General features: G+C 42.7%; 1 long non-coding RNA gene across 8 annotated transcripts in view; it reads right to left on the bottom strand.

Annotated features, from left to right (window-relative positions):
• Nucleotides 1-15180, bottom strand: part of LOC130543452 (uncharacterized) — a 327812-nt gene that overhangs the window by 174334 nt on the left and 138298 nt on the right. For all 8 annotated transcript variants that reach the window (XR_008958821.1, XR_008958816.1, XR_008958817.1 and 5 more), the window contains one exon: nucleotides 2520-2641. This is a non-coding gene — a long non-coding RNA (uncharacterized LOC130543452). The remainder of the gene's footprint in view (nucleotides 1-2519; nucleotides 2642-15180) is intronic.

The raw sequence follows: 15180 nt of genomic DNA, 5'->3' as shown, positions 1-15180 counted from the left end.
TCAGGTGTACAATATAATGATCCAACAATTGTATACACTTCTCGGTGCTCATCAAGATAATCATACTCTTAATCCCTTTTTATCTAGTTCATCCCTCCCGCATCCACCTCCCCTGACAACCACCAGTTCGTTCTGGTATTCTGATATTTAACAGTCTGGGTTTTTTGTTTGTCTTTTTTTTTTCCTTTGTTCATTTGTTTGGTTTCTTAAATTCCACATATGAGTGAAATCATATGGTATTTGTCTCTCTCTGTCTGACTTCTTTCACTTAGCAACCTCTAAAGCACATTTACTATCACAGAATATTGTTCTTGTCCCCTAGTCCCTGGTATCTGTGCGTAGACAAGCAGCCAGAACCTTTCAAATGTGGTGCGTGCTAAGTCTGGTGATTTTTATTTCATCTAATTGTCATTTGAAATGTTTTCTTCAGAGCCTCCACTCTAACTTTGGAAGGCAGCATTCATTGGAGGTGCCACATAAGAAGTGTTTTCTCCCTTTGGAGATGAAATCAACATAGGTCACCCGATGGGAGTGTTTCATGTCTCCAGCAACCATCTCCAAAGAGCAGAGACAGATGGCACAGTCGTTCCCTACAAGCCCCCTGAAATCATTTCAAGAATAATTCCAGTTATTTTAGAAGCATCTTTGTTTGGGTGCAAAGACACCATTGAAGACCTAAATGACTAGAGATAGTGCCGGTCTTTCTTATAGGAAGCCAGGTTTCGTGAAAGTATATTCTGTAGACACTAATTCCTAATTCCCGGAGAAAAAAAGTGCGATTAGGTTAGGATTATGCTTGACCAATAGGTTAGGATTATGCTTGACCAGACAGATAAGTAAACTTATTTATTGACTGCTGAATTTCAATGTCTTTAATATACTGTTGTGCTTTTTGATTCTCCAAGAGCAATGTTATAATAAGCAACATTGCTCAATCTTGCTGTGTGACCTTGGGCATGTTTCTTTATTTTTGGTGAGGTTCCAAAATTAGGAGGTGAAACTAGATCACTTCAGTGGTCCCTTCCATCTTCCATCCCTAAGAGGCTACAACACCTTTCATGGAAACAAAAGTTTCTCCTGGAAATATTACTTATCACTTTTCACCATTATCCAATAAAAATCTCTTCTCTGCTCCCCTGTTACCGTGATGCATCAGGGCGGGATGGAGCCTGTGTCAGAGAGAAACTGGCTGAAAGGGAGTGAGAGCAAGAGAAGGAAAGAAAGAGAGAGACAGGACAGAGAGAGACTGCTTGGGAATATTATCAATTGGGATAACAATACAAACTTCAGCTCTTTTCTTTCCTTACCCTCCTTACCACTTTTGAGCTGATCTTTATCTGAAATTACAAACATTTTCTATGACAATTTGCTTCCACCCAGCACATCTGGTATCTGGCCAGAAACTGTAAATTGATGCCCCTACTCTAGTGTCTGTCTTGTGAAGGGGGTTGGGGGGATGGGAAAGCAGAGGAACTGTGGCTGCAGAGACAGACGCTGTTGAGACATTTAAAATGCACGCTCCCCTAATGGGAAACAGAGCAGACTGTGAGAGAGAAGGGGAAGGAGAGAAGCAGTTCGCCCTGTGCAGGGGGGTGGTGGGGGGAGTGCACAGCTACCAAAGGCTCAGAACCCAGCGGGGAGACCTGGAAGGATGGAACAGGAGTGAGGCGGGGATTGCCTGATAAGATAGCGATAGAAAAACAGGCGATAAGGGCAGTCTGGCCTGCAGCAGCTAGTCTGAAAGGCAGGCAAACCAAGGAATCGCCTGACATGGACAGCAAAGGGGGACAGAAGCCGGCAACCGGAGAGCTTGGTGCGGGGGAGGGGCTGCGAGGTGCAGGGTGGCGTAGAGGGATCCGATAGGAGCACTGTTACCTTGCCAGCTTCCAATCAAGATGTACATCTTTTACTTAAGGGGAAACCACTGAGGCATTCAGCCCACCAAGCTCGTGGCTGGTTGGCTAAGATGTATTTAACCTTGCTGGTGGACAGATTCTCCAGAAGAAATTTGGCTCAGGAAAAAATGCTGTTTATATCAAGGTGTCGTTGTAGAAAGAAATCAGAAAGCATTCCAGGCCCAGCCTGGTTACTAGAGAACCTTAAGCAGTAAACTGAAAGTTTTCCTTACATTCATTGAGTCATTCAGCAAGAACTTGTGGAAAACCTGTTATGTTCCAAGCTGGAGTGCAAAGCCCCCTACTGAGGATACAAAGGGAAACAAGACACAGGCTCTGGTCTTAAGAAACTTCCAGCAATTTCCTCATGTGCAGAGTGGACCAAATTCTTGCCTTGCCTTCTTCGCAGGTTTATTGTGGGGATCTTAGTGTCAGTAGCAGATATGAAAGCAACGCTAATAAAAGATTGAAAACAAAATAAACAGGAAGATACTGGTGTCATCATCCATGTCACTTAAAGTCCTAATGCTTTAGGGATGAAGTAACCAAAATTCAGTTCTGCACCTTTTCTCTAAATTCCTGAATTCTCTTGATTCCTAAACAATCATACCAAGTACCACTTACCATGAAAGGAGTTAGTCTACATCTTCAAAAAATCATTAGGCATCTGATTCTGATGTCCTGTATTAATGTCCTCATTGTAACTAGGAAGGAACTCGCCCAAGGGCAATGTCCTTTAAGTCAACCTGGAACAAAAAGTATTGCTCTGTCTGTCGTGGCAATCATTTTAAAAGCCCAAGGCACTGTTGAAAGGGAAGCAGCTCTCTAACCCAAAGACTTTATGCTCAACATCCCCAGACCCACTCCAATTCAAAAGGTGTTCAAAGCAGAGATTGGGAACTCTCAGCCCTGTGTGCCAGATGGTGGGACCTACCAACAGGCTCAGGAAACACCACACCCTTGGGGCTGTGCACCTGCCACCCACTTCCCCATCCCTGGGAGTTTGCCAAGGGGCCCTCAGCGCCCTCCCCAAGCACACTTTTACTATGATGGTGGGCACTGGGAATTTGTTAAAGTGTCACGAAAGATTAGGCCAATCCCAAGTCTACAATCACTTACGCGCTTCCAGCCCATTGCCTGCTGCCCATGAGGAGAGGTTTTTTAAATTAAAAATTCATAACATGAAAATGGTAGAAGTGGTAAAATATGCATAACATAAAATGTACCATCTTAACTTTTTCTGAGTGTACAATTCACTGGTATTCAATATATTCACACGGTTGTGCAACTATCGCCACCATCCCTCTGCAAAACTTTTTTCATCTAAAACTCCATTCCCGTAAACAATAACTCCCCATTCCTCCCTCTCCCCAGCCCCTGGCAACCACCACTGACCTTCCTGTCTTGACGAATTGGACTATTCTATATATCTCATGCAAGTGAAATCATACAATATTTTCCCTTTTGTTTCTTGCTTATTTCACTTAGCATAATGTGGTCAAGATGCATCCATGTCATAGCCTACGTCAGAATTTTCTTTTTGAGGCTGAAAAATACCCCATTGTATGTATATACTACATTTGTTTATCTCTTTATCTGCTGATGGACATTTGGGGTTTTTGCCCCTTTTGGCTATTGTGAATAACGCTGCTATGAACACAGGTATAAATATCTGTTGAAGTCCCTGCTTTCAGTGCTTTGGGATATGTATATACCTAGCAGTAGAACTGCTGGATCATATGGTAATTCTATTTTTTTAATTCTTGTAAAGTGACCATACTGCCTTCCACAGTGGCTATACCATTTTACATTCCCAGCAGCGATGCACAAGGGTTCCCCTCTCTTCATACCCTCACCAACACTTACTATGTTCTGGGTTTGGTTTGGCTTGGTTGGATTTGGTTTCTAGATAATCAGTAGGCTCAACTTTCAAGATACTTAAATAATATGAAGTGCTAGCTCATTGTGGTTTAATTTGCATTTTCCTAATGATTTGTGATGTTGAGCATCTTTTCTTATGCTTATTGAGAATAGATTTTGAATCAGGATTTTGCCTCTTTTCCAGAATTTCCTATCACTCACTGCCACCTCTTCTAAATGAGTAGCAAGTCTCTTATGCGTTCCTCCTCTAGCTGCCCGTAGAATGCCTTTCCCAGTGTCACTTCTCACCACCGCCCCGGACCTAATCATAGTTTACCAGGCTAACATCAGTGCGTTTGCATGCCATGAATTCACACAAACTGGGAAGGGGAGATCGGCTCAATGCCTGGGAAGACTGGCCACTGTTCTAAAAGTTGCCACCAATAATCCATCGACGGATCAATGTGTTTTCAGAGAACCTAGAGTCATTTCATTTATTCATTCATTTATTCAGTAAACTTTTGTTGAGCATGTGCTTATGACCAGCACTGTCCTAGCTACAGAGAAGACAAAGGCAACTATGATACAGTCCCTGAGACTTTGGGAGGGCTTGCTGAAAGCTGGGTGAAGGGAGATCAATGCAGAGGAACAAAGGCAACCTAGGACTGCTGTGTGTGATGCATAATTACCCGGCGCAGCAGCTCTCCGTAAAGAAATAATTTTACAAGCAACTCTTTTATTTGCTACCTCATTTTTTTCCTATGTTAATTAGGCCATAATAATCCACATAAATAATATTTTGTCCTTGGGCAGTATAAGCAATGATAAAGAGCATGCCCTCTGGAGACAAACAGACCCAGCGTCCAAAAGCATTTCCTGTGTGACCATAAAGAAGTTCCTTAAACTCTCTTAGGCTCTGTTTTCTCAGAATTTTTAAAAGGGGTGCGAGCTTATAAAATGCTTAGTGCAGTGCCTGGTGCATAAGAAAAACTCGAAGGTGTTAACTATTATTATTTTTTAGCTATTATACTAGATAAATATATCCTCTTATTACTTTGTTTTAAGGCTTTTTGTTTTTGTTTTTGACAGAGAAGGGAGGAGGGAGCTCTGATTTGTGGGGGTCTTTCCTCCAATGGCTACATGTGATCTTCCTAAAAATAAAAAACAAAGGCTTCCTGAGCCCCCATCCAGAATTTCTATGTATTTCACACTGTGCTGGGTCTCATCGAGAACGTAAGAATGGTCTGTACCACAGATAGGTATTTTTATAAATCTGATTTTGGCAAAATGAGTATTTCTCCTTTAGACACTCGGACCTGAAAAGCAAAATGATTTTTATGATTTCTAAAAATATTTCTTCCCAAGAATCCATTGGGCCAAATTCAGAAATGTTGTCACTTAACCAGGACCAGCTACAGCAAATGGAAGTCCTACTTCAGAGGACATGAACCTGGCAGGAAGGTAGTGATTCTTAAGGAAATCCCCAAGCTGGGTTGAGCTCACTGACTGTAGAGGTCCATTTTCACTGGGAAGCCTGGGTTGTTGACGCTCTGTGTGAATGCTGACTTAGACCTCAGGTTCCCAAAGTGTTGTGCTTGGGTTAAAATTTAGCAGCTGAGAACTTAAAGTGAAAACATTGTCCTGGGTAACTCTGCTGTGAAGCACACCTCTCTGCGTTGGATTTACATTTGGGCTGCTTTACAAAGCTGTCCAAACCGACCTCCCTAACTACAGCCCAGGAGTTTGGATCACCGAGGGTGTGACTTGTCAGTTTCAATTCTAAGCTATGCCCGGGCTTTACTCCTGGTAATAAAAACGTCCAATTCAAGGACTCCCTTCTCTGGGTTGTGACTTTCATTTGTTAGTGTTCCAAACTCTATCCAAGAGAGATACCTAGAAGAAAGTTTGAGAGCATTATTCTTAGCGACAGTTATATTTGGCAGTTTCAGGGATGAAGAAAAGTCAATGGCAGGGGAGCAAATCCTTTTACAATGCCATCATTGAACTGTTAGCACTTTTAAGTGCTACAATTCACTTGTATTGACACTAAAATAAAATTTTTTAAAGAGAGAGAGACACCCCCCTCTCCCCCCACCCACACACACCCAGAGAGCGCCAGTGCCTTGAGTTCAATCAACTAGAAGTCGGGAGCACTAAGTGTCTCCATTTGTAAAATGGTAATAATAATACTCACCACCTGCTTCCCGGGGCTGGCGTACGGGTTTGTGTTCATTTCTGAGAGGGGCTTGAGATCCTTGAGTGAAAGGTGTGATGCACAGTATTATAATCTCCACCACAGGGTAACATATGGAGAGGGAGAGGAAGTGTATAGATACGTATGTTTCTGTTTAAACTCTGTGTGCAATGCTGACTTTTATCTTATTTTGCCTTTAAGCTAAACTGCATGGGTCACATTTAGAGCATATGTTGTTATCATTCGCCTTTTTTTAGCTCAAGAAAATTGAGTGAATAACGGGTATTGTTTTCCTACTTGCCGTGGTTAGAGTGGTTGCACGTTTCGAAATCTCTGACACACGAAATAGCAGATTCTCTTGTTATGATGCTGAGGGTGTGGGGCTTCAGTTGTGTTTCCCTCCGTTCCATCATCAGTGGATATTGCTGATCTATTCTGAACATTTTGAAATTGGCGAAGTATTACTTTGCAAGTGAAAAAATTCTTTTCACCCTCCTTGATAAAAAGCGGACAATGAAACCATCGCACTATGCGATACCCATATGCCTCTTGCTCACAGCCTCTTAATTGGTCTAATGTGCTTTTCAGTTTTTGCTTTTTTCCTATAATGAGCTTCCGCGTTAGTGATCTTATATTTTAAAGCCTTTCCGGGGACCCCGTAAGTGTGCTGGGGGAGAACCTACGCTCCTGCAGAAGACCTTTTTCTCAATTGGATTTTAATTAGAAACCAGGTGATACAAACCAAAAAGGTTGGTGGTGTTCCTGGGATGGAAGATGTGAAATGGGTTTAAGTAACACTGTATTAGTCATGAGGCAGCAATAGAGTAATGTTGACATGACTTGAAAGTAGCATTGTTGAGTAAATGAATATGTGAGAAGCACTTGCTAAACTAAATGAGTTTTGCAGTTGTATGCACATTTGTGTAATCCTGTTTATTGATGCCTGAAACAATTTGCAAAATAGAAACAAATCCACGAAGAAGAAATATGTTTGGAATTATTTGTTTATATGACAATTTAAAAAAAAAAAAAACACACACAGGAATCCAACTGCCACATTTCATGCACTAAATATACCATATGTGGAAGTTTCCCCTCAGAAAATTCAGCAGCAACCTTTTCTGTCTGATGTAGAACAATAAGAAACAACCCGACACCTTTTTTTAAATGTTAACCCTACATCTTTTACTGTCTCTCACAACTGTTTAAAACAGGAGAGTTAGTTTTGTAAATTTTTTTCTAGCCGAGCAGAATATCAGGAGACCCTACACTATTGTCTTTTGTCTTCAGAAGCTGCTGAAGTAATACCACATTTCTCTTGAATCAGAGTAATGACTCCGATAGAAAAAAATGTGTATGCACATTTTCCTGGAAAAAAAACAAAAACAAAAAATCCACATATCTTTCCATATAAACTTACAATGGGCCAGGCACAATTCTTAAGTACCGCACAAATATTAATTCATTAGTCTTCATTACAATTCCTTGATTACTATGACTATTTCAGTGGACAGATGAGGAGACGAAGGCACAGAGAAGTTTGGTAACTTACTCAAAGTCAAACAGCCGATCAGGAGGGGAGCCAGGATATGAAGGCAGGCAATCTAGCTCTGGTGCCCATGCTTTAACCACCACACTGCAGCCTCTCCACAGAGGAGAGTTTCCATGTGTTCGGGACTTTTTTTTTTTTTTTGAAAGAAGATTCAGGGGGCGCCTGGGTGGCTCAGTTGGTTAAGCATCTGCCTTCAGCTCAGGTCATGATCTCTGAGTCCTGGGATCCAGCCCATCAGGCTTCCTGCTCAGTAGGGAGTCTGCTTCTCTCTCTCTCTCCTTCTCCCTCTCTCCCTCTGCCCCTCCCCACCACTCATTCCCTCTCTGACTCAAAAATATAAATAAAATCTTTTAAAGAAGAAGATGATTCAGGTTCCTGGTTAAATTTGTCATCTAGACACCAGCACTTTATTTTTGGAGCCCAGATACCAAACACAGTCTACCTGCATGCCTGTTGGCTGTTCTGCACCCGAGGGACTCTCCTTTTCATACCCATTTCTCTGGGTCTCTGCTTTTGGGGGAGAACACTTGTTGCTGTCTGACTCACTTACGAAGTGCAAGTCGCCTTTGCCCTGCTAGCTGCAACCCCAGACGGGATCACTTCTCCAGAGCTGAGGTTAATCAACTGCAAATCCCATTAGCTTCATACAGAGGGAAAATAAAGAACAGACGGCTTCACGAGCGGGCCTGAAGTCAGGTGCGGCTCCTCAGGCTGGCCCACAGGTATCCGTGGCTCCCCTGCCTCCACGGAACCATGCCTTCGGTGGGAAGCCAGATCAAAAGGGGGCCATTCCAGAAACTCCTCTGCCACTGGAAAAGTTCTGAGTGTACCCCCAACGTACACCCCAGGCTGCTGCTTCTTTTTTTTTTTTTTCTTTTCTGGAAAGATGTAGAATTTGAAACTCCAGTTTGTTACGTTCCAGCTGCTTCGAGAACGTTTCCTAGGTGCCCTCGGGCCGCTGCGGTGCGGCTGTGTGGCTCTGACAACTGATTGCTCTGCCCACCAGACAAAATGGCTCAGAGGTAGGTTCAGAAGGGCTGCCTTGACTTTGAGGTGGGTCCTTACTTGAGGCTTTAGGCTTCTTTTCATAAGTCCTGAGGTAGAATGGCCTTAAAACACAAAATAAAAGCCATTCTCCAAAGAGCACTGGTGTTTTTCAAAGGAGAACAAAAGTGGACTTGCTAGGACATATTCAAATACAAGCTGTTAGTTTCTCATTAATCTAAGTTGACCAAACAAAAGCGTCGCTGGTGGGATGAAAGAAGTATTATATAGCAGTGTTGAGTAAGTTCGCAGTTTCTCTAAAAACGTGCAGTTCTAGCGATCTGCTTGTGGGAAGCTCCCCCGTGATCAGGTGAGAGTTCAATTTCCGTTTGACTTTTTAAATGCCATATGGTCATTGTCTCCACGCTTTTCACTTGCTTTGAAACCCTGTCCCACACCATTGGCTGGGTTACTGTTTTGCTTTTATAATTTTCCCTCGTTTAATTGCTCATCTCCTCCTACCCCGGTTTAAGGAAAATATTGTCACCATTAAAACAGAAGAAAAAAGCAATAACGCCATTGCTGGGAACTTATAAGCTAACCAACCCCATCACAAGTGGCCCCTTTCTAATCATAGTTTGTGGTGGAATGAAAGATGCAATTGTCTGGAAGGGATGAATATGGGATCCATGCTGGCTTGGGGGTCAAAGGTCATCGCACGCAAAGGTCCCTTTCTCTCTGGCACGGCTCCCTTTGTATAGCATAGTTTGGCAGCTATCTCCTTGCACTTCGGCTACCTGCCAGTGCAGCTGGTACTGTGTCTGGTGCAGACAACAAAGCGTCACTCAGCAACCAGCAGCTCTGCATGGGGCCGCTTTTCTCAGATGACAAAGAAAGATGGGCTATACATTCTACCATCGCTGCCCATTAAAAGGACTCTTAAATTGCATTACTACAAGTTATTGTTAATTATGTAGTAGTCACTGGAGCTGTAGGAGCTTTCCGGGGAGGGAGCACGGGTTCGGCTATATGGGGGGGGGGGGAGTGGGGGAGGGGGTGATTGAGGAAAGGAGGGTAGCATGGAGCCAGGACTGGTGGTAGGGAAAAACCCAAGCGAGCAGCATGAATAGGGTAAGCCCTCGGTGCTCAGGATGGGCTCTGAAGGTTAGCAACATAGCTGCTGAAGAAGGAATCAATCGGCTGCAAGAACCTCCGATCCGGGCAGTTTGGAAATTGTCCTGCCCACCCTCCATTCAAAAAGCCACATCGGAGGTTTCCAGCATTTTCATTTAAGAATAATTTTAAGCAATTTATCACTTGGCTGTAATGCATTCGCTCTGGGCTGAAATCAATAAGTCCTGCAATGTGGAGATAAGGCCTGTTTGAAGGTTGGGGAAAGAGGACCAGAGGTTGTCTATTGTCAAATAGCCAGAAAATTTAAATTAAAGTGATATGTTTACCCCATTTGGCCATCTGGGGTAGCAATACGGCTCCACTGGTGTGACCCAGGTTTTTCAAGGGTGGATTCTTTGAGATATTTTTTATTGCTAGGGTCCAGTTCTAGCCACTGTTTTAGAAATCCCATCAGTATATCCATGTGCCCCCAAACTCGGAAAAGCCTCTCAACTGTTTCTGTTGAATTCCTTTGTACCGTTTTGAGTCTGTATTTGTTTTCTCTCTCGCTGTCCTTCTCATGGTTCCTAAGGCAGTGACTGAGATTTTAAGATCTGATAATTCATTTGCTTGTCCTTCTCAGCAGAATAAAAACACCCCAGTTTCCAAAGGGGTTGAGCATGGGGCTTTATCAGGCTTCTTTGGCTTATTTTGAGGTTTTTGGCCATTGAAATGAGATGACGCTGCTCTCGAAACGTCTGGCAAGTTTTTCATGATGTGTACCAAACTCTAGCAGCGAGAGGATCCCAATTTGATGTAATTTCCCTGCAACAACACGACAGAACTACTTTCTGCTCCTCCCCATCCCCCACACTTCTCCAGCCCCCCTTGCCGCCCCGCACCCAGCCTCCGGCTGCCAATCCTCTGCAGATTAAAAGAAAATCTAAGGGAAACAGGACACAATGGGGGCAGATGAAAGTCCACAGTCTTTAGTTTCTATCTTTCCTTCTTGTGTCTAATTTTCCGCTTCTTGGTTGTTCTGATCTCAGCTATTTGCAATAGTTATATATAATTTAACATTATACAAAAGTATTGTCATATCAAACATAGTGAAATGGATTCCAAAAACACCATCTGGTATTTGGGAATGCACTGTGAGTTGGGAACGTGAGAAGAGATATTCTTTGCCACTTTGCTTGGGATCCAGCCATTAGCAGTGTAATTGCCAAGAAAAGGTGACAGGCTCCAGGCTTAAAACAAGTGGGTTCCTCCCCCCACCCTTGCCTATTAACTCTTGTGAGTCCTAAACCATATTAAAAAGGACTCTGAGGACAGAGCAATTTAGAACCAAAAAAAAAAAAAAAGAAGAAGAAGAAAAAGAAAGAACAAGGACCGTGGAATCTGATGACAGAGAAACATACCCACTGCATTGTTATTACCGTTTTATGAAGAAAGTAAAATAAGAGGAAATACAAAGAGTCAGATACGGGGCAGTGGGCACTGGGGATCGGGTTAATTGTGTTTGTAAGTTATGGGGTTTTTCAATGGATTTGCATGATGAGAGTTTTAGTCCAAAGCTTGTTTCAAAATCCTCATTAGTTTCCTCTAATCCACCTAAAAGTATAAAGACCGAGATTTACGAAGGTCATCTGTGATGATTCAAACCTATTTAATATCATGGAGGTTTGCACCCACTTCTCTATATGAAAAAGAGAATTAATAACTTTGAATTGTCTCCTGTATCTGTCAGAGTTTCGGGGACTGCCATGTGAGAGAAACAAAGAAATTCAGACAACACTCTTATTACAGACCTGCACTTTGTTTAACCAATTTGAGATGAGAACAGCTAAGTAAATAAATAAGTAAATCCTGTATGGCAAGGAAGAGGAGTTATCCTACTGGACAGAAATGAGAGAGGGGACTTCTTAGCAGGAGATAAAAATAAGGAACAGCAGGAAAAAAAAAAAAAAAAAACCACCCACCACTGAAACCGCTCATAGCTATGTTCAATCTGGCATTCACAACCTGGGTCTGTATCTGTTTCCAACGACAGAAATAGTTTACAAGGGTCACAGTCTTTTTTTTTTCCACGCAGTGTGTCAGAAGTTGGGATGTGCGACCCAGAACTGCCATTCCATTACACAGAATAAAATGATATCTGGTGGGTGGATCGAACGCTTGCCAAAGAAGACACGGTGAAAGCTAACCCTCTCAGTCTAGCTCCTGTTTTTAAATATTTATATCTCTGGCAGACTTTTTTGGGGGAGAGGAAACTGAAAGCTCTTTCGCTATCTGTCATTTCAGCCAGGCAGAGGAGAGAGTCTCACGACTTGATTTTCCTCGAGTTTGGCACCAAGAACAGGCGATAGCATTTCTTCGGGGCGGTGAATTTCTCTTTGTGGAAAAACCAGCCTGGACCAAGGATTTTTACAAGAGCCAACAGCCGCTTTCCATACCCGTCTGGGGCAGGGCCAAGTTCCCATTAGCACTGCTGTTACCGAGCGCGTGCGCAGGGGCCTGCCTTGCAGTGGGCCACTGCTGACCTTGATCAGGGCCTGTCAGGAAATCTCTGAGGGAAACTGCGGGGACCTGGGTGGAGGGAAGTGCACTGTGCAAGAAACTGGGCAGCCTGGCTCCCTAGCTGGCCTGCAGCAGGAATTCTCTTTGTGATCCTCAGTTTTCCTCGGCCTACCCCACCCCCTCAGTTCCTCTCCAAGGAATCGGTCCCCAAAGGCGATGAACTGCTGCTTCCTTCTCTGTCTCCCATCACCTCTGCCACCTCCTTAGCTCAGGGCCTGGAATATTCCATGAACCTTCTAACGTTGTGGGGCAACCTTGCAGTATGCTTTGCAGCAGGTTGGAGAGTGGTCATTAGAATCAGATAGACCTGCATCTTCATCACGGCTCTGCCACCGACTCGCTGTGCAAACACAGACAAGTTCTGTGGCCTCTGCCGCAAGATAGTAGAGTAGCTCATTCTAGCAGGAGTGTTGTATGGAGCACAAGAGACAGTTTGTAAAGGATCTGGAACACTGCCTGTCACCCAGTGAACACTCACTATACCAAAGTTATTGTTCACATAATCAACAAATGAATATGGTCCCATCAGAAAGCATTTAATGCATCGCTTTTTTTGTATGAAGCGTTATGTTAAGTGCTAGGGATGCAGAGACAGAAAAGACACAGAACCTACCCTCAGGGAGCTCTCCATTGGAAGAGGCTGGCTCCTCAGCTACGAAACAGCTTTAACCTTCTTCCTCTCTCTATCCACATGCCTTTTAGTTTCCAATTTTCACAAAATTTTTCTATAGCCTCTTTTGGCAATAATAGCAACCACCATTGTAATAATAGAGAATAATAATAGTAATAGTAATAATAATATCTACTCAACCTTTGCCATGTGCCAGGCCCTTTCCATACAGGAATTCACTTCAGTCTTTAGGTATATGCTATTCGCCATGATTATGGAAGAAATGCTGGGGAATTAGAAAAACTGAGTATCCTGCACAGGAGCATGCAGCTGGTAATGTGTAAGCATCAGTGAAAAGCAGGAATAATTTCCTTTTGTTTTCTTGGTGGGAATGAGTGATTTGATTCAAGATTCCAGGATTCTAGACTAAGTCTGATGGTGACTATCAGTTGTTTCAGACAGAGGCAGAATGAACCACAGGGACCAGACACATTATTCTTTCACCAAATATTTTTCCAGCATCTACTGTAGGCTTTGGGTGTACTGATAAACACAAAAATAATTTAGTGCAAGTGCTTCCCCCACGGAGAGCAAAATCCAGAAGAGGAAAGAGGGCCTGTTTCTAAGTAACTATGATACGCAGTAGAAGAGTGAAATGTTCCATTGGAGAGTTTCAGGCAATGGCATATCTGAATTCATTACCTCCAGCTAGGGCTGGGCCAGAAGAGACCATGAGAAAGGGTACAAGTGCAGGGAATAATGACCGTCCGGAAATGATGAGGAAAGGTGTTCCAGGTGGAGAGAAACACATGCACAGAGGCCCAGAGGTAGGGATGGGTCAGATGTGTACTGATAAGAACTCAAGGAAATAGACCCAGAAAAGCTTTTAAGGACATGAACTTGGATAGTCAGGACTGAGAGGAAAGGATGGTTGTCAGAACGAGTGGTACCTTGCCAAATTTTATGCGCAAATTTGTTGCTTAATAAATATTCCTTGATGAGGACAACATATGCTGTTACTTAATAAATATTCCTGATGGGGAAGACATGTGCTGAGCTGATGGGGAAAAAAAAAAAAAGAACTTAATCATCCAGGGCTCAGTTTTTCTATTGGATCCCACAAAACCATTCATTCATTGAAGCATCGGAACACTTATTAAGCAGATACTCCCCACAAGACTAGGCACGGAAAATACAATAATGAGCAAGATCCGGTCTGTCCCTTTGAGGCATTCACAGTCCTGGGGCAGAGGCAAGCGTGCAAAGTGACAAATCCAAAATGCTGTGTCGGGGGGGGGGCAGTGAGGGAAAGCTTCACAGAAAAAGTAAGAGTAAGCTTCTAGGTTGAGATTCATATTCTTCCTTCAAGTGAAAGCACTCTGTGCGTCTGAAAAGCGCTGTACAAATGTTACCTGTCGTTTCGGGATTCGTTTTCCCAACCACAGCTTTGAGGTTTCTCAGCCCAAGGGGAAACAAGGACTTTATTTTTAGAGCTGGAAGAACACGTTAAAGATCATATGGCTTTCAGAATAATTGAGTGTGTATATGTGGATGTGTGCACGTGTGGACATATATACTGCCGTCATATTGAGAAAATGTTTTGTAATTTCAAACTGATAACGTTTACTTCCTCAGGCTCCACCATCAAGAGCAATGAGTTGATTCAGATGCACCCCCAATATTTGATCCTGGAGCGATAGGTGATGTTTGCAGTCATAGCCCCAGTATCGTCTTTATTTCGGTGTTTTGTTTTGCATACGTGGCCTTACGAAAATTCTGATTGCACTGATAAGTAGCGAAAGTGGTAACATCTGTGGGCTTTTTGTTTGTTTGTTTTTTGTTAACAGCTTGACTCACAATCTCAAGATACTCTTCATTTAATCTGGGCCAGAAGCTTGAAGGCTGGATAGCGAGACATTTCAGTTTCAGAGCTGAATCAGTAACAACACTTATGATGGTTCTCTGTATCTTTGACATAAATATGAAAATCAGATTGGAGGAGCCCAACATTTACACTAACTCTAAAGTGGTCTATGATGTGAATCATGGAGATCAGCATGTCTGAAGTTTTTGCATTAGAATATTACAGTTTGATCTGATGTTAACTTGGCATTTATTGGGGGTACTCATACAATTTTAGGTTAAAAATCTGAATTCCAGAAAGACCCCTGCAGAGCTACAGTAGTTCTAATCAGTGACATATTTATAAGTTAGAATGTATATATAGACATGTATTATTATTTTTTTAACATCAAAGGGATTCTGTGGGTATTGAGATTGTTGCCCATTTGTGATGTCTTTTTCTGTATTAAATTCTGATAAGAATTATTTCTGAAATAAAATTAAATATATCTGAAATAAAATAAAATAAATAAAATAAAATAAATCCCCC

Source organism: Ursus arctos, unplaced genomic scaffold (genome assembly GCF_023065955.2).
Source record: "Ursus arctos isolate Adak ecotype North America unplaced genomic scaffold, UrsArc2.0 scaffold_12, whole genome shotgun sequence".
In the NCBI taxonomy this organism is placed as follows: Eukaryota; Metazoa; Chordata; class Mammalia; order Carnivora; family Ursidae; genus Ursus; species Ursus arctos.
Note: the sequence above shows the minus strand (reverse complement) of the source record. Positions and strands in the feature narration are given on the sequence as shown.